This window comes from Schistocerca serialis, chromosome 7, assembly GCF_023864345.2.
Source record: "Schistocerca serialis cubense isolate TAMUIC-IGC-003099 chromosome 7, iqSchSeri2.2, whole genome shotgun sequence".
In the NCBI taxonomy this organism is placed as follows: Eukaryota; Metazoa; Arthropoda; class Insecta; order Orthoptera; family Acrididae; genus Schistocerca; species Schistocerca serialis.
Window position 1 is genome coordinate 592810117 of NC_064644.1, and position 19072 is coordinate 592829188.

Here is a 19072-nt window from a genome sequence, read left to right on the forward strand (position 1 = left end):
CAGTGGGCGAATAAGTATACTGTAACCTACTTCCTTTGTTTTCGGAATGCATTTCCGTAGCATTCTTCCAAAGAATCTCAGTCTGGCATCTGCTTTACCAACAATTGACTTTATATGATCATTCCATTTTAAATCACTCCTAATGCCTACTCCCAGATAATTTATGGAATTAACTGTTTCCAGTTGCTGACCTGCTATATTGTAGCTAAATGATAAAGGATCTTTCTTTCTTTCTTTTTACTCGCAGCACAATACATTTGTGTACATTGAGATTCAATTGCCATTCCCTGCACCATGCGTCAATTCGTTGCAGATTCTCCTTCATTTCAGTACATTTTTCCATTGTTACAACCTCTCGATATACTAAAGCATCATCCGCAAAAAGCCTCAGTGAACTTCCGATGTTATCCACTAGGCCACTTATGAACATTGTGAATAGCAACGGTCCTACAACACTCCCCTGCGGCACACCTGAAATCACTCTCACTTCGGAAGACTTCTCTCCATTGAGAATGACATGCTGCTTTCTGTTATCTAGGAACTCTTCAATGCAATCACGCAATTGGTCTGATAGTCCATATGCTCTTACTTTGTTCATTAAACGACTGTGGGGAACTGTATCGAACGCCTTGCGGAAGTCAAGAAACACGGCATCTACCTGTGAACCCGTCTCTATGGCCCTCTGAGTCTCGTGGACGAATAGCGCGAGAGTCTTTTTCGAAACCCATGCTGATTCCTACAGAGTAGATTTCTAGTCGCCAAATAGTCATTATACTCGAACATAATACGTGTTCCAAAATTCTACAACTGACAGACGTTATATAGTTCTATAGTTCTGCACATCTGTTCGACGTCCCTTCTTGAAAACGGGGATGCCCGGTGCCGCTTTCCTATCCTTTGGATTCAGGAGGGTAATACGGAACACCGTGCTGGATCCCAACGGCCTCGTATCACTAGCAGTCGAGATGACAGGCATCTTATCCGCATGGCTGTAACGGATCGTGCAGCCACGTCTCGATCCCTGAGTCAACAGATGGGGACGTTTGCAAGACAACAACCATCTGCACGAACACTTCGACGACGATTGCAGCAGCATGGACTATCAGCTAGGAGACCATGGCTGCGGTTACCCTTGACGCTGCATCACAGACAGGAGCGCCTGCGATGGTGTACTCAACGACGAACCTGGGTGCACGAATGGCAAAACGTCATTTTTTCGGATGACTCCAGGTTCTGTTTACAGCATCGTGATGGTCGCATCCGTGTTTGGCGACATCGCGGTGAACGCACATTGGAAGAGTGTATTCGTCTTCGCCATACTGGAGTATCACCCGGCGTGATGGTATGGGGTGCCATTGGTTACACGTCTCGGTCACCTCTTGTTCGCATTGACGGCACTTTGAACAGAGGACGTTACATTTCAGATGTGTTACGACCCGTGGCTCTACCCTTCATTCGATCCCTACAAAACCCTACATTTCAGCAGGATAATGCACGACCGCATGTTGCAGGTCCTGTACGGGCCTTTCTGGATACAGAAAATGTTCGACAGCTGCCCTGACCAGCACATTCTCCAGATCTCTCACCAATTGAAAACGTCTGGTCAATGGTGGCCGAGCAACTGGCTCGTCACAATACGCCAGTCACTACTCTTGATGAACTGTGGTATCGTGCTGAAGTTTCATGGGCAACTGTGCCTGTACACGCCATCCAAGCTCTGTTTGACTCAATGCCCAGACGTATCAAGGCCGTTATTACAGCCAGAGGTGGTTGTTGTGGGAACTGATTTCTGAGGATCTATAAACACAAATTGCGTGAAAATGTAATCGCATGTCACTTCTAATATAATATATTTGTCCAATGAATACCCGTTTATCATCTGCATTTCTTCTTGGTGTAGCAATTTTAATGACCAGTAGTGTATCTCATTGTATGAGACATAGTGCAGAAGGTATGACGTCATAAACACTGAGTTGATTGAAAAACTGCTGCATCATGCATGACGTTTTAGTTTATTGCTTCTTTACTAGTAACTACATTTACAATACATTTCACAGACAGTAGCCACATGTACCACAAGTTGTACCTGTAAAATTACATCATTGTGCAGTATACAGTTCAGGAGACATGACATCTCAAACATCAAGCTGCGTGAAACTGAAAAAAAAATGGGTCTGAGCACTATGGGACTTAACATCTGTGGTCATCAGTCCCCTAGAATTTAGAACTACTTAAACCTAATTAACCTAAAGACATCACACACATCCATGCCCGAGGCAGGATTCGAACCTGCGACCGTAGCGGTCACGCGGTTCCAAACTGAAGCGCTTAGAACCGCACGGCCACACCGGCCGGCTGATGTGAAACTGAAACTGCAAGGTGAAATTCGCTGGAGATATAAGTGAAATATGTGCACAAATAGGTGTGAAATATATTAAATATATGTGCAATATATCTCACATGTGCCTATGCAAGCAAAGCGATCGGTAAAAAGTCCATCTTAAACGACTGGAACGATTTCAACTACATTTGCATATTTGGTACACATATTATTGGTCACAATGGTTCAAATGGTTCTGAGCACTATGGGACTTATCTTCTGAGGTTATCAGTCCCCTAGAACTTAGAACTACTTGAACCTAACTAACCTAAGGACATCACACACATCCATGCCCGAGGCAGGATTCGAACTTGCGACCGTAGTGGTCGCGCGGTTCCAGACTGTAGCTCTTAGAACCGCTCGGCCACTCCGGCACGCTGTTATTGGTCAAATTGAGTGCTTACGGAATATCGTCTTAGTTACGTGACTGGCTTCCTGATTTCCTGTTAAAGAGATCACAGTTCGTAGTAATTGGCGAAAAGTCTTCGAGTAAAACAAAAGTGAGCTCTGACGTTCCCCAAGGTAGTGTTACAGGCCCTCTGCTGTTCCTTATCAATAAAAATGATTTAGGAGGCAATCTCAGCAGCACTCTTAAGTTGTTTGCAGATGAATCTGTCGTTTATCGTCTAGTAAAGTCATCAGATGATCACAACAGACTGCAAAACGGTTTAGAAAAGATACGTGTATGATGCGGAAATTGGCATTTGACCGTAAATAACGTAATGTGGGAGGTCATCCACACGAGTGCTAAAAGGAAACCGTTAAACTTCGGTTACACGACAAATCAGTCAAATATAAAGGCCGTAAATTCAACTGAATACTTGGGAATTTCAATTACGAACAACTGAAATTGAAAGAATAAATAGAAAATGTTGTGGGGAAGGCGAACCAAAGACTGCGTTTTATTGGAAGCACACTCAGAGGATGCAACAGATCTACTAAAGAGACTGACTACACTACGCTTGTGCTCACTCTTTTGAAGTGCTGCTGCGCGGTGTGGAGTCCTTACCAGATAGGATTACCGATGTACATCAGAATGTACAAAGAAGAGCAGCACGTTTTGTATTATCGAGAAATAGGGGAGAGAGTGTCTCTGATATGATACAGGATTTGGGATGGACATCATTAAAACAAAGGCGTTTTTCGTTGCGGCGAAATTTTCTCGCGCAATTTCAAACATTAAATTTGTCCTCCGAATGCGAAAATATTTTGTTGACGCCGGCCTATATAGGGAGAAACGATAGTCATAATAAAATAAGGGAATTACTGTGTAGGTGGTTCTATGAATCCTCTGCCAGTCTCTTAAGAGTGATTTGCAGAATACCCATGTAGCGGTAAATGTACAGTCTGGAATGACATACTGTTAGGATAGGAACTACCAGCCACTATTAGGGTGAACGTGATAATGTGGAGACAGAAGGGGGAGGAGTAAGTGGACAGATACCTATGGGAAAGGTGGAGATGGGCGCAGATAGGGGGAAACAGGAGTTGGACAGAGAGAAATGAGCAGAGAGAGAGGAGAGGAGGAGCTGGAGGGAGAGAGGAAAGAGCGTGTAGACAGAGACAGATTGCCGAAGAGACAGACAGAGGGGGGAGGGGGAGATGAACAGAGGAGGAGGAGGAAATGGATGGGAAGAGAAGGAGATGGACAGAGAGAAGAAGAGAGAAAAGAACAAGGAGAGGGGGGGGGGGGAGCAGGAGTTGAACGGAAAGAGGGGTGAGGAGGAGGGTGACTGGAATAAATACATACACAAGCAACACCACGTAGTCAGCTAGTGAGCATTGATTCGTAAAGGAACACGAATTAAATTGAGCATCTGTTAGCTTTCTGGTTATAGCATCCAGCGCTGCAGTTAGGACGTTTCCTCGGTTCTGCAATTGTTTCCTGAGAGCCTAAATAACCTGTAAATTATGTGACTCAAAATGTAATTCATGAATACATCTTTATCATAGCCCAATAATGTGCTAAATCTGTCCGCGCGATATGTAACCAACAGCAATTGCCGAAACAGATCCGTTCATCTCCCTTGTCCGGACGTGAAATCTAATCATCTGCAAAGGAAACTGGCTTGCTATCAATGTGCTGTGAGACTGGAATGCAGTAACTAATTTCCGACGCACCCTCAGTGTATACTGGCAATGGCAAGGAAAGCGTTTCTGAAGAAGAGAAATTTGTTAACATCGAGTATTGATTTAAGTGTCAGGAAGTCGTTTCTAAAAGTATTTATGTGGAGTGTAGCCATGTATGGAAGTGAAACATGGACGATAAATATTTTAGACAAGAAGAGGATAGAAGCTTTCGAAATGTGATGCTACAGAAGAATGCTGAAGATTAGATGGATAGATCAAATAACTAATGAAGAGGTATTGAATAGAACTGGGGAGAAGAGGAGCTTGTGGCACAACTTGACTAGAAGAAGGGATCGGTTGGTAGGACATGTTCTGAGGCATCAAGGGATCACAATTTGGTACTGGAGGGCAGCGTGGAGGGTAAAATTCATAGAGGGAGACGAAGAGATGAATACACTAAGCAGATTCAGAAGGATGTCGGCCGCAGTAGGTACTGGGATATGAAGAAGCTTGCACAGGACAGAGTAGCATGGAGAGCTGCATCAAACCAGTCTCAGGACTGAAGACCACAACAACAAAAACTCAGTGGTCGTGCACCGTAAGCTATGCTACGATGTTCAACACGATGGCGCCCATGTCTGCAGTTTTATACGCCATGAAAGGGTAGCATAATTGAATTTGCAATCATGACGCAGGGAAAATACACTACTGGCCATTAAAATTGCTACACCAAGAAGAAATGCAGATGATGCACGGGTATTCATTGGACAAATATTTTATACTAGAACTGACATGTGATTACATTTTCGCGCAATTTGGGTGCATAGATCCTGAGAAATCAGTACCCAGAACAACCACCTCTGGCCGTCATAACGGCTTTGATACGACTGGACATTGAGTCAAACAGAGCTTGGATGCCGTGTACAGGTACAGCTGCCCATGCAGCTGCAACACGTTACCACAGTTCATCAAGGAGTAATGACTGGCGTATTGTGACGAGCCAGTTGCTCGGCCACCATTGACCAGAAGTTTTCAGCTGGTGAGAGATCTGGAGAATGTGCTGGCCAGGGCAGCAGTCGAACATTTCCTGTACCCAGAAAGGCCCGTACAGGACCTGCAACATGCGGTCGTGCATTCTCCTGCTAATAATAGTAATGATGTCGTGTGACGAGGGCCTCCCGTCGGGTAGACCGCTCGCCTGGTGCAAGTCTTTCGATTTGACGCCACTTCGGCGACTTGCGCGTCGATGGGGATGAAATGATGATGATTAGGACAACACAACACCCAGTCCCTGAGCGGAGAAAATCTCCTACCGAGCCGGGAATCGAACACGGGCCCTTAGGATTGACAGTCTGTCGCGCTGACCACCCAGCTACCGAGGGCGGACTGAAATGTAGGGTTTCGCAGGGATCGAATGAAAGGCAGAGCCACGGGTCGTAACACATCTGAAATGTGACGTCCACTGTTCAAAGTGCCGTCAATGCGAACAAGAGATGACCGACACGTGTAACCAATGGCGCCCTATACCATCACGCCGGATGATACGCCAGTATGGAGACGACGAATACACGCTTCCAATGTGCGTTCACCGCGATGTCGCCAAACACGGATGCGACCATCATGATGCTGTAAACAGAACCTGGATTCTTCCGAAAAAACTATGTTTTGCCATTCGTGTACCCAGGTTCGTCGTTGAGTACACCATCGCAGGCGCTCCTGCCTGTGATGCAGCGTCATGGGTAATCGCAGACGTGGTCTCCGAGCTGATAGTACGTGCTGCTGCAAAAGTCGTCGAACTGTTCGTGCAAATGGTTGTTGTCTTGCAAAGTCCCCATCATTGACTCAGGGATCGAGACGTGCCTGCACGATCCGTTACAGCCATGCGGATAAGATGCCTGCCATCTCGACTGCTAGTGATACGAGGCCGTTGGGATCTACGACTGCGTTCCGTATTACCCTCCTGAACTCACAGATTCCATAGTCTGCTAACAGTTACTGGATCTCGACCACCGCGAGCAGCAATGTAGCGATACCATAAACCACAATCGCGATAGTCTACAATCCGACCTTTATCAAAGTCGGAAACGTAATGGTACGCATTTCTCCTCCTTACACGAGGCATCACAACAACGTTTCACCAGGTAACGCCGCTCAACTGCTGCTTGTGTATGAGAAATCGGTTGGAAACTTTCCTCATGTCAGCACGTTGTAGGTGTCGCCACCAGTGCCAACCTTGTGTTGATGCTCTGAAAAGCTAATCATTTGTATATCACAGCACCTTCTACGTGTCGGTTAAATTTCGCGTCTGTAGCACGTCATCTTCGTGGTGTAGCAATTTTAATGGCCAGTAGTGTATAACGTACATCGCCGTGATCAACATCCATTCAACTAAGTGTAACTTATGAGCTTCCGTTTTCTACGCGCAGGCACACTCCCAGATTACAGCTCGCGGAGTGATGGTAAGAAGCGATGCCAATATAATCTCGTCTCAATAACTAAGCTTCACCACGACATGTGAACTGAAATGGTCCCATCCAATACTTCATTTGTGGTAGAATCACCATAACAGCACAGCCTTCCACAAGACAAAGGTAGTCTTCTCTCCGAAACACGCCTTCACAAATAACCATACAAGCGAAACTGGAGCAGACCATACATCGTAATATAATGTTCAGCTCTCTGATCACCTCTCTTTCAGACAAGGACCTCATGGGCTGCAACCCGTCAAAAATTTCCATCGGCCGAAAACAAACTGACTCCGCAAAGAAGTAAAACTGTTTCAGTGACATGCAGAGAGGTTGCTACAGTACTTATATCTGATTACAGCAGACATGAGTAACGTAGGCCCCCATGCAAAGATAAATGTAGCGATGGGCTAGAAGAAATATCTAATGGTCAGAAATGGGAGAGCCGAATGAACAGGCAGCTTTCAACACAACCAGAAGTACCATGGCTTCGACTAACCGAAGTGGCGCGGTGGTTATCACACTGGACTCGCATCTTGGAAGACGATGGTTCAAATCCGCGTCCGGCCATTCTGATTTAGATTTTCTGTGATTTCCCTAAATCGCTTCAGGAAAATGCCGCGGGATAGTTCCTTTGAAAGGGCACTACAGACTTCCTACCCCATCCTTCCCTAATCCGATGGGACGAACGACCTCGGTGTTTGGTCCCCTCCCTCAAATCAATCAAACATGGTCTCATTCTATGGTACCACAATCACCGGCTCCAGTTGACTTTTATTCCAACGATGCTGGTCATGCACCTACGGTATTATACGTTCGTTCACTTTGTAATTCTGCATGTTCTTAAAAAGCCTTTTGATGCAGTTTCCTTCGAATGCGACGATTCTGTCGATTGCGGGGGTGACATCCGAGAGGGAGTTATGTATTCATCTTGTACTCATGGCGGTACTTTTAGTAACGATTCATTTGATTCTCATTGTTATTTTGTTTATAATCACTCAGCTCGAGGTCAGTATTTTCAGAGCTTCCAACAACTAATTTTGTTTCAGGATCTGCTGATTTCTTCGGTCTCAACACATACGGTTCACAGTACATAGCGGCTGGAGACTTCCCCATTGCACCGTCTCGCAGACACGATTCCGGCGTCATCACAAAGGATGATAAGGTGATGTCACAAAAATTTTCATTACTGGTCTCCATTTTGACGGAAGGGATAATGGACTGGCTTCAGACGTTTTAAATGTTTGTCAAACATTTATGTGTCGATTCAAAAGCTATAATGTCCTCGAATTTTTTAAGTCATCGATGATTCATTCCCGTCGTCGAGTAGGGTGATCTCTATAAAAGTTCAGTGGACGACTTGGAGTCTCATCTGCAGTTTACTGGCGTTTCCAATTGAAAGGTGTTTGTGTGTCTGTGTGTGCGTGTGTTTTTGAGAGAGAGAGAGAGAGAGAGAGAGAGAGAGAGAGAGAGGGTAGATAAAGGGGGGGGGGGGGGATGAAGAACAAAGACTACATTAGTAGTTAGTAGCAAACAAACTCTGATAGTTTGAAGATATGCAGAATGTAAATTTATAATGCCCAAGATAACAAATTTAGTGATGCAATCTGATTCGAAAATAAGCCCAATGAAAGGAAATGAGAACCCGCGATCTAATATATGTGATTAGCACATTAATGAATAGTTTCCTGAATGTAATAGTCTACTTCGAACGTGTGCTACCTATCTACATATAGCGTGAAGATGAGCAATAGTGTTATCTGCCCTATTGTGTGTACATAAAATCAAAATTCAGAAGATAGCGAGTAATCCAACTGATCAGTTATAATCCTAATTCGCTACGTAAATAACACTGTATTAGATAATTGAAGCGAAACGACACAGTGTCTCATAAGAGCAGCCACCAGCCAAGTATACGTCGACATAAATTTTATCATCACCTGATGCCTAACTGGCATGCAGAAAGATTCTGTTTATTATTATTTATAATTCTGAGAGCCAACTCCGTAGTTGTGTGACAGTTCATCAGAGTGGCTGTCACTTAAATTTCGTAAGACAACGAGATGGCAGCACATAACCGCGGTGCATGCAAACACCTCAAATACCAAGAATGATGTGGTTCTGCCAAATGAATTCAGAACACGTGAGTACATCAAGTAATCTATATTGGCTTTAAAGTCAGGAGAAAAGCTTTACAGTGCCGTAGGAATTTCCCAACCTACATTCAGCTTTACAAACCAAAGTAACGTCGTATGAAATACGTGACTGCTACCTGGTAAATTAAATATTACACCTCAGGAAAAGTTATCTTTGTGTTTCGAATAGCACGGAAGTAAATAAAGCAATCAGTGAAACAGTAACCTTCTTCCATGCAGTTAGTGATAGCAACCTTTGAGCATCTACTGCACTGAGCCGAAATAACGCAATCACATACCTACTTGCAGAGTGGTACAACCAGACATCCAAAATTACCTCTCTTCAAAAAACTATCCTTCATCATAGTAAATAAATTGATTTGGTCTCATCCGCTTCCTCATGCACAGCAACGTCTGCTCAACAGCGGGGTGCCTGCCAGACAAAAACAGCTTTCTTCTCAATATCAGAAACACAGCACAAGGTGCCTTTTCGACTCTGCCGTTCAAAGTCCAGAAAAGAAGTGGCCAACAGTAACGGCAAAAAATTTTCAAACGAGAGAGACTGTATGTACCACACCTGAGAAGGTAAACTATTGACCGAGAACAAAACAGATACGTCATAGGTTTAAGTTTGTCACAGTGATCAAGCAAAGAGGTTGCAAGCTAGCCAAACTGGTTAGAGAAATGTACATTTTCAACTTCTCGCGGCGTAATGAATAGTTCATTAAATTTCGGGCATACAGCCGCGCAAATAAAATTTCCTCCACTGATATTTCGGCCGCGTATAGTCCGGCCATCCTCAGAGTGAGTCACAAGACTGACGACAAGATGCCAAGCGCGGCCTTATATGCTCCACCGCGGCGGTACCGGTACTGGTTAGAGAAATGTCTCATAGATTATAGCAAATCTGAGAATCACTTTTATATCAGAAGTTTGGACGGTAGTGTGTATTGCACCCAATGACTGATGATTTCACAATTAGTTTGATATTTAATATTTACTGCAGTCACACCATTCAAAAAGTAATGTTCCACGTAATAAAACGATAACAGAAATTATTGACCTTGATCGATATCAACGTAGCAACACCAAGAGTTTCTCGTGATCTGGATCGTAAATTAGGTCGTGACGTAATCGACTGGCTACTGAAGAGTGCGCCACGGCTTAAATATACGACGGCGGAGAAATACCTGCTGGCAAAATATACTGCGATATTGATAGCTTAATTATTTTGTTTTCTGAATGTTTATGTATGCTCCATTAGATGAAAAGTGTGTAAGCTGTAGCATTTTTATTCAATTTTTTCTTTCAATGTATCTCAGCTCTCTTAGCCACAGCACATTGATTTCAATTCTAAGTCAACTACACTAAATATTCTCTGAACTTCGTTTTCCATGGATGAGCTAGAGAATTTTATTCGTGACCTCTTCATCGTGGTTTCTTTTTGAGTCTGTCGTGTCCTCTACAACTTTCATTCTTTCGTTCTTTATCATCTTTGCTCCATGTGCAAATGGACTACACTGTAACACAAAACGATCTGTTTAACAAGGCTAGAAAAGGCTAGAAGAAGTAGCTGGATGAGACAGACCGATGGTTTAGCTCAGAGCAGTGCAGCGGCACCAACACTTTTTACTACTACTCACACCAATGGCCTTCCGTGCCAGTATGTTGAAGTTAGGATCACTAAAGATCTAGAGAGGCTCGTACGTATTATGTCCCGTACCAGTTTGGCCTAAGCCGCAAAATCTTTGGTTTGCGCCTTTCATTTCCGCAACAAGCACGCACCTAGAGGATTCCCGGCCACGTGGGGAAGAACTCTGTTGGAACATTGTCCCAGCTTAATTATCTCGTGTGGATCATGCCGAATCTGCATACGAAGACCAGACCCTCGTCAACACTTGTAGAATTGCTGCTTCCGCCGAGAGGTACAGAAGTGAGATACTGCTCAAACATGCACGGAGTTTACTAGCTGAAGTCTGTTAACACTTCATCTTTATGGATGATGAAGCGTAGACACGGTCTGGCAGATGTATTTCTAGCGTGCAAAAGGCGTCCACTGTAGATGGGAGCCAAACAGTTTTCCTAATTTGACTCTTATGGAAGACGTCTAGCCGTCCCGACATTACGGACTGCAGCCTGCGGTCTTCTCTAAACTCGAGGTCAATCGACAATTAGATTCTGAGCCCCCATTCTATTACGCTACAAACCAATATAAAGGATTTCATCAATGATGAATTAATTAAACTGGCTGCATTCCATTCCAGGAGTTTGCTCACATAGTTCCCTTGTGCTATGCACTTTGTTCTGTGAAACAACTGATAAATCAAATTGAATTGCATTTATCACATAATCACTCTTCACAAAAATTCACGATAATATAAATTTACAGCAATAACAAACTTTGGCTATGTTTTCTAACTGTTGTCATCCTACGTTTGGAAGGCTTTCACTAAAATATAGGTATTGTCGGTCACGAAGACCTACCTCAACATCATCTCCCACTGAACTGCTCTGTGGCAGCTCTCAAAAATCCATACATAAACACGCCTCTGTGCATCAGTCTAAGGGTGTGAGGCCACAAAAACGAAGTACAGACACGCAGTTCGCAGCAGAATCAAGTCATCCGGTAGCCAGCACCACTTAAACTTTTATTAGGTGTAACACACACTGAAGAACCTAAAATACTGATACACTCCCCTAATTCATGCAGGGCCCCGGCGATCACTCAGAAGTGCCGCAACACGACTTGCCATGGACTCGACGATTGTCTGAAGTAGTAGAGGGAACTGACACCATGAATCCTGCAGGGCTGTCCATAAATCAGTAAGAGTACGAGGGGTGGAGATCTCTTCCTCACAGCATGTTGCGAGGCATCCCAGATATGCTCAATAATGTTCATATCTGGGGAGTTTGGTGGCCAGCAGAAGTGTTTAAACTCAGAAGAGTGTTCCTGGAGCCACTCTCTAGCAATTCTGGACCTTTGGGGTGTCGCATTGTCCTAGTGGAATTGTCCAAGTCTACGGAAAGCACAACGGACATGAATGGATGCAGGTGATCAGACAGGATGCTTACATACGTGTCACCTGTCAGAGTCGTATCTATACGTATCAGGCGTCCCATATCACTCCAACTTCACGCGCCCTACAGCATTTCAGAGCCTCCACCAGCTTGAGTCCCCTGCTGACACGTTCATCGACTCGATACAATTTGAAACGAGACGCAACATGTATCCAGTCGTCAACGATCCGATGTCGGTGTTGACGGGCCCAGGCGAGGTGTAAAGCTTTGTGTCGTGCAGTCATCAAGGGTACACGAGTAGGTCTTCGGCTCCGAAAGCACATATTGATGATGTTTCGTTGAATGGTTCGCATGCTAACACTTGTTGATGGCCCTGCATTGAAATCTGCAGCAGTTAGCGGAAGGATTGCACTTTTGTCACGTTCAACGCTTCTCTTCAGTCATCGTTGGTCGCGTTCTTGCAGGATCTTTTTCCGGCCGCAGCGATGTCGGAGATTTGACGTTTTACCTGATATTCACGATACACTCGTGAAATGGTCGTACGGGAAAATCCCCAGTTCATCGCTACCTCGGAGATGTAGTGTCTCACTTGTCTCATATAGACGTTGCCGAACTCAGCGCCGTATTATGCCTGTTTACATATATCTGTACTTGAATACGCATGCCTATACCAGTTTCTTTGGGGCTTCAGTGTAGAAGAGTTACATTAAATTAATCGTAATGTATATTACTCGTATTATGGCAGCCGTAATATTTGAGGCAACCACTACTTCCACAACTCGCTCTGCCATCACAGCAAAAACAAAACAAAAATGCAGTTTCTATGAAATCCAAAACAGTGCAGAATGATGTGTAATATGTCACATCGTAAAGGAATCCTTGTGTTGATTTCAAAATTGATCTTAGACTGAAATATCTCCGAAGTTGTGAAGAGCCTAATATTACCACTAACTTCCATTAATATTAAATCATCTAATGTGTCGGGTCACAGTTGCACGTGCAAAACATAATCTTTTATTCTTAGCACTAGCTGAATGAACGATGCTTCCGGTAACAGTACCGCCTCACAACTCCCCCTTTAGTACGTGACACAATAAACTGGAACCATCCAAACGAATAAGTCGCCCGTGAAATCCACCATCCTATTACGACTTTCAGCTATTACAGATATTCAGTTCATGGTAGCAAAACATGGTCTGATGAACCCAACTGGCTTCAACATTTGAAATGTGGACTCGTAAAGAAATCCGAAATTACAATCTAGGAAATATCAGTGTGTCCTCTGAGTCATTCCGCGGCAGTGTGCCTAAATAAAATCTTCTTGAGTGTTTCATTCTAAATGACGCGGCTTGAAAAACCAGGAACATTTTATTCAACGAAATATCAAAAGGTGCTGAAACATATACACTCCTGGAAATGGAAAAAAGAACACATTGACACCGGTGTGTCAGACCCACCATACTTGCTCCGGACACTGCGAGAGGGCTGTACAAGCAATGATCACACGCACGGCACAGCGGACACACCAGGAACCGCGGTGTTGGCCGTCGAATGGCGCTAGCTGCGCAGCATTTGTGCACCGCCGCCGTCAGTGTCAGCCAGTTTGCCGTGGCATACGGAGCTCCAACGCAGTCTTTAACACTGGTAGCATGCCGCGACAGCGTGGACGTGAACCGTATGTGCAGTTGACGGACTTTGAGCGAGGGCGTATAGTGGGCATGCGGGAGGCCGGGTGGACGTACCGCCGAATTGCTCAACACGTGGGGCGTGAGGTCTCCACAGTACATCGATGTTGTCGCCAGTGGTCGGCGGAAGGTGCACGTGCCCGTCGACCTGGGACCGGACCGCAGCGACGCACGGATGCACGCCAAGACCGTAGGATCCTACGCAGTGCCGTAGGGGACCACACCGCCACTTCCCAGCAAATTAGGGACACTGTTGCTCCTGGGGTATCGGCGAGGACCATTCGCAACCGTCTCCATGAAGCTGGGCTACGGTCCCGCACACCGTTAGGCCGTCTTCCGCTCACACCCCAACATCGTGCAGCCCGCCTCCAGTGGTGTCGCGACAGGCGTGAATGGAGGGACGAATGGAGACGTGTCGTCTTCAGCGATGAGAGTCGCTTCTGCCTTGGTGCCAATGATGGTCGTATGCGTGTTTGGCGCCGTGCAGGTGAGCGCCACAATCAGGACTGCATACGACCGAGGCACACAGGGCCAACACCCGGCATCATGGTGTGGGGAGCGATCTCCTACACTGGCCGTACACCACTGGTGATCGTCGAGGGGACACTGAATAGTGCACGGTACATCCAAACCGTCATCGAACCCATCGTTCTACCATTCCTAGACCGGCAAGGGAACTTGCTGTTCCAACAGGACAATGCACGTCCGCATGTATCCCGTGCCACCCAACGTGCTCTAGAAGGTGTAAGTCAACTACCCTGGCCAGCAAGGTCTCCGGATCTGTCCCCCATTGAGCATGTTTGGGACTGGATGAAGCGTCGTCTCACGCGGTCTGCACGTCCAGCACGAACGCTGGTCCAACTGAGGCGCCAGGTGGAAATGGCATGGCAAGCCGTTCCACAGGACTACATCCAGCATCTCTACGATCGTCTCAATGGGAGAATAGCAGCCTGCATTGCTGCGAAAGGTGAATATACACTGTACTAGTGCCGACATTGTGCATGCTCTGTTGCCTGTGTCTATGTGCCTGTGGTTCTGTCAGTGTGATCATGTGATGTATCTGACCCCAGGAATGTGTCAATAAAGTTTCCCCTTCCTGGGACAATGAATTCACGGTGTTCTTATTTCAATTTCCAGGAGTGTATATATAAGTGCTGAAACATCTATAGATTAGGCGTCAAAGAGTCTATAGCAGGATGTCACGTTCGATTACTTCAATAATCGGTAATCGATTATGAAATTATTCACATGCCCGCTAACAGTGGTTAAAGATTCATCTCTGGCGGCGGGGAGGGGGGGGGGGGGAGGGGCGAACATGTTTTAACGTGCCGAGTTATTCCGTGTTAGCAAAGGTGCAGTGAGTATGATGGAGCCGTGAGCGCCTCCGGTCCAGTAACTGCACGAGATACGGTTTTTTTTTTTTTTTTTTTATTAGAATGCAGCTGACGCACCAATATCTGATGTGGCCTTTGGCAGTGACTCAGCCTGCCAGAAGGACGGTAGGAATATTTATGGGATGAGAAGTCTCGTCTTATGCAAGACACCTTTTTTCTTTCGTTTCACCCATACATGTTTCAGCACTTTTGTGCTATCGTCAGTGGGTTCTATTTTTATTTTTAACTGTAACGGAACTTCTCATCCAATTTTCTTAGCAAGCACGGAGACAACAAGAAGATCTGTACCACAAGATGATTATTTCTACACCAAGCCAGGTATTTCCATCGCAGCTCTTCAACAAATATCAGAACACAACCATCAGACTTCATATAACTATACTCAACATTAAGTTCAATAAACTATGTTTGGCTCAAAAAATTGTACCTAACTATGTAACAATAGCTGTAAACAACATGTCACCAGCAGCACAGCAGACAAAACGTAAGGCAGAAATCATGTGGATAAAGCAAGAGATCCGGTCTTTGTATTCCAAAAAACAGACTCTGAATAATGAATTATACAGATTGCATTTAGAACTAGCTAATCACATAACATAACCACCATTTTTTGATGAACTAATGTACAGGGTTAGAACATACACAGATACCATAATAGGAAGAAAACAGACAACCCAACAAAAGAAACAAAAATGTTAAACACCGACCAATCCCACCACCAATACAACAAACACACCTTTCACAAAAGATTGATTAATCTAACAGACATAGAATTATCTGAACAAGAAAGCAGCCTACTTGAAAAGGGCCCCAAACATAACATTAACACAATGGTGTCACACAGGACAGTAGAAAATATCATAACAGAAACTGAAAACATCATAAAGCAACAAGAAAAACTAAACACACCTGAATTCAATGCAAACCTAACAAGAGAACTAGTTGCTGAGAGAATAAGAAACATAATCAAAGAGAACAAAACCACCATAAAAGAAAACACTAGGACTCCTGAAGAATAAACCTACAGAAAACTACAGAATAAAAAAACACAAGAAAATGCCATCATCATAAAATCAGACAAAGGTAATTCAATAGTAGTCATAAACAAACAGGAATACATCCACAAAACATTAGAATTCATCCAAAGCAACCACATCACAGAACTAACAAGTGACCCAACAAACCGATACCAAAGTAAGTTACAGAAAACCCTGAGAAACGTAGAAACAATTTTCACAGAAACACAGATTTTAAGAAAATGATACAGAAAAATCCCAAGGCCCCCACCCTAAAATCATTGGCTAAAGTTCACAAACCCGGAATACCCATACGTCCATTAATTAACTTCGCCAAAGCACCAACATACCACTTAGCCAAACACACACACACTCTGCTACAGACAATATACAAATACACTGACAACAGAAGTCTAAAGAACTCAAGTGACTTAATAGAAAAAATAAATAATGAAAACGTACCAAACACAGCAACATTGGTTTCATTTGATATAATTTCAATGTACACACACATCCCAACAGAAGAAACCATCAACATAATAGAAAGAAACCTCCAACTGCAAGGAAACATACCCACAACAAACATACAAGAAATATTAGCCATACTCAGGCTCATCACAGAACAGAACTACTTCACATTCAACAACAGATTTTACTCTCAACATGATGGACTACCCATGGGATCCCCAATCAGTGGCCTCCTAGCTGACATTTTCCTCAATCAGATAGAAAAACACATCTTTGACAAAATAGTAATATCAAAACAGTACTAAATAATATATTGGTACAGATACGTAGATGACATAATTTGCTTAATAGATGAACCACTGTCTCGCGTAAAAGAATTTCATGATAACACAAACTCCATCCACCCACAAATACAATTCACCACAGAAACACAAACAGATGAAAAACTCAATTTCTTAGATCTCACTATACACAAGAGAAACAACAAACATAAATTCACAATCTACAGAAAACCCACACTCACCAGCACCATTATTCATAACCAATCCAATCACCCCATAACTCACAAAGAAGCCAGCTTCAGATATTTACTTCACAGGCTGAACAAAATACCCATGAACAAGCATGACTACACACAAGAACTGAACACAATAAAACAAATTGCACAGGAGAATGGATATGACGCAAAGAGAGTAGACAAAATAAAACACAAAATACAAAAACAAACAGCACATAACTATGAAACACACACACACACAAACACAACTCACCACACAACAAATCAGCAGACAGTAAGCAACAAATGGCACACACAAGGTGGGTAATATACTAAAGAAACAAGGACTCAACATAGCGTACAGAACCAACAACACAATACAGAGCAGACTCGGAAGAAATACCACCAACACTGACAAATACAGCCAGTCCGGCATCTACCAACTTACTTGCAACTGCTGTCAATCTGTATATGTGGACCAAGCATGTAGGACCTTCAGAACCAGATATAATGAACACCTCAGAGCACTGAAAAGCAATAGCACACTCTCAACATTTGCAGACCACCTGGTAGCACACGACCACCACCCAACAAACATTGAAACTGACCTCCACATCCTAAAAACTAGCCGCAGCCTATACCAAAAATTAACTATAGAAGAAAACTACCACATCCAAAAATCAATAGCCCAAGGAAAGAAAGTACTCAATGAATACACATCACTGTGCAACAAAACCCTCTTCGCCACAGTAGAAGAACTATACAAGTAACACACACACACACACACAAATCCTCTCTCTCTCTCTCTCTCTCTCGTTTGTTTCTTTATTTCTTTCAGTCTCTCTCTGCCCCAGTACTCATCACACACACGCAAACCCACACAATCCACACACCACTAACACCAAATACAATTAAAACTCGCGAGCCTCACCCAGCAGAACACGCTACGAAACAAATGAACGCCATACAGCTACAACACGTAATGACAGCGAAAACTCCGCCTATGTTTTGAGTAATCCGAAAAACTGCATTGCCACGCGAACACAGGCAAAGAAGTAAGCCTATTTACGTCGCCAACAACACAGGAAAACATACCACAAATTCAAAACTGTAAGTTACAGAAAGAAAACGTGATACAGTCTTATTTCCGTTCGTAAATGCATAACAAACAGAAAATAAATTACGTTTTGCTGTTTGCAGATGACAAGTTGTATATTGTGTAGCAGAACAGCTACCAAAACAAGTGGACAATAACATCATGTAAGGTAAGTGTTGTGGCGTAACAAGACAGCTACGCCACACTGAAGTAGCCGAAAGGCACGCGTTAATCTCACGTAGGCTAGAGAGAGGTCTGAAACAGGATACGTAATGAATGGTAGCAAGAAAAGTACGTAGCTGCTATAATACTTAACTTTTAATCCATCCTTGTTGTATACATCATTCTTGTTGAGACATGCTTTAGACGATAATTATCAATTGCTTTGTAAGGCTAATGGCGCCTTGCTAGGTTGTAACCATGGACTTAGCTGAAGGCTATTCTAACTATCTGCTCGGCTAATGAGCGATGCTTCGTCAGTGTAGTCGCTAGCAAAGTCGTCCGTACAACTGGGGCGAGTGCTAGTCCGTATCTCGAGACCTGCCTTGTGGTGGCGCTCGGTCTGCGATCACACAGTGGCGACACGCGGGTCCGACATGTACTAATGGACCGCGGCCGATTTAAAGCTACCACCTAGCAAGTGTGGTGTCTGGCGGCGACACCACATTCCTCCCCCGCAAATCGGCGAACGGTCGTGTGATAAAACCTAGTCCAGGGTGCACGTCAACATGCGGTGTATGCGCCCGTAAAGAGACAGGAGGGGCCGAAGGGTCGACCTCCATTGCGTCGGGGTATCCGACGAGCGAAGACGCCATGTGGTCCGGAGCGGGCAAGAGTTCCATGGCGGAG

General features: G+C 44.3%; 1 pseudogene; it reads left to right on the forward strand.

Annotated features, from left to right (window-relative positions):
* LOC126413270 (myrosinase 1-like) overlaps positions 1-19072 on the forward strand; it is a 277606-nt pseudogene that overhangs the window by 227259 nt on the left and 31275 nt on the right.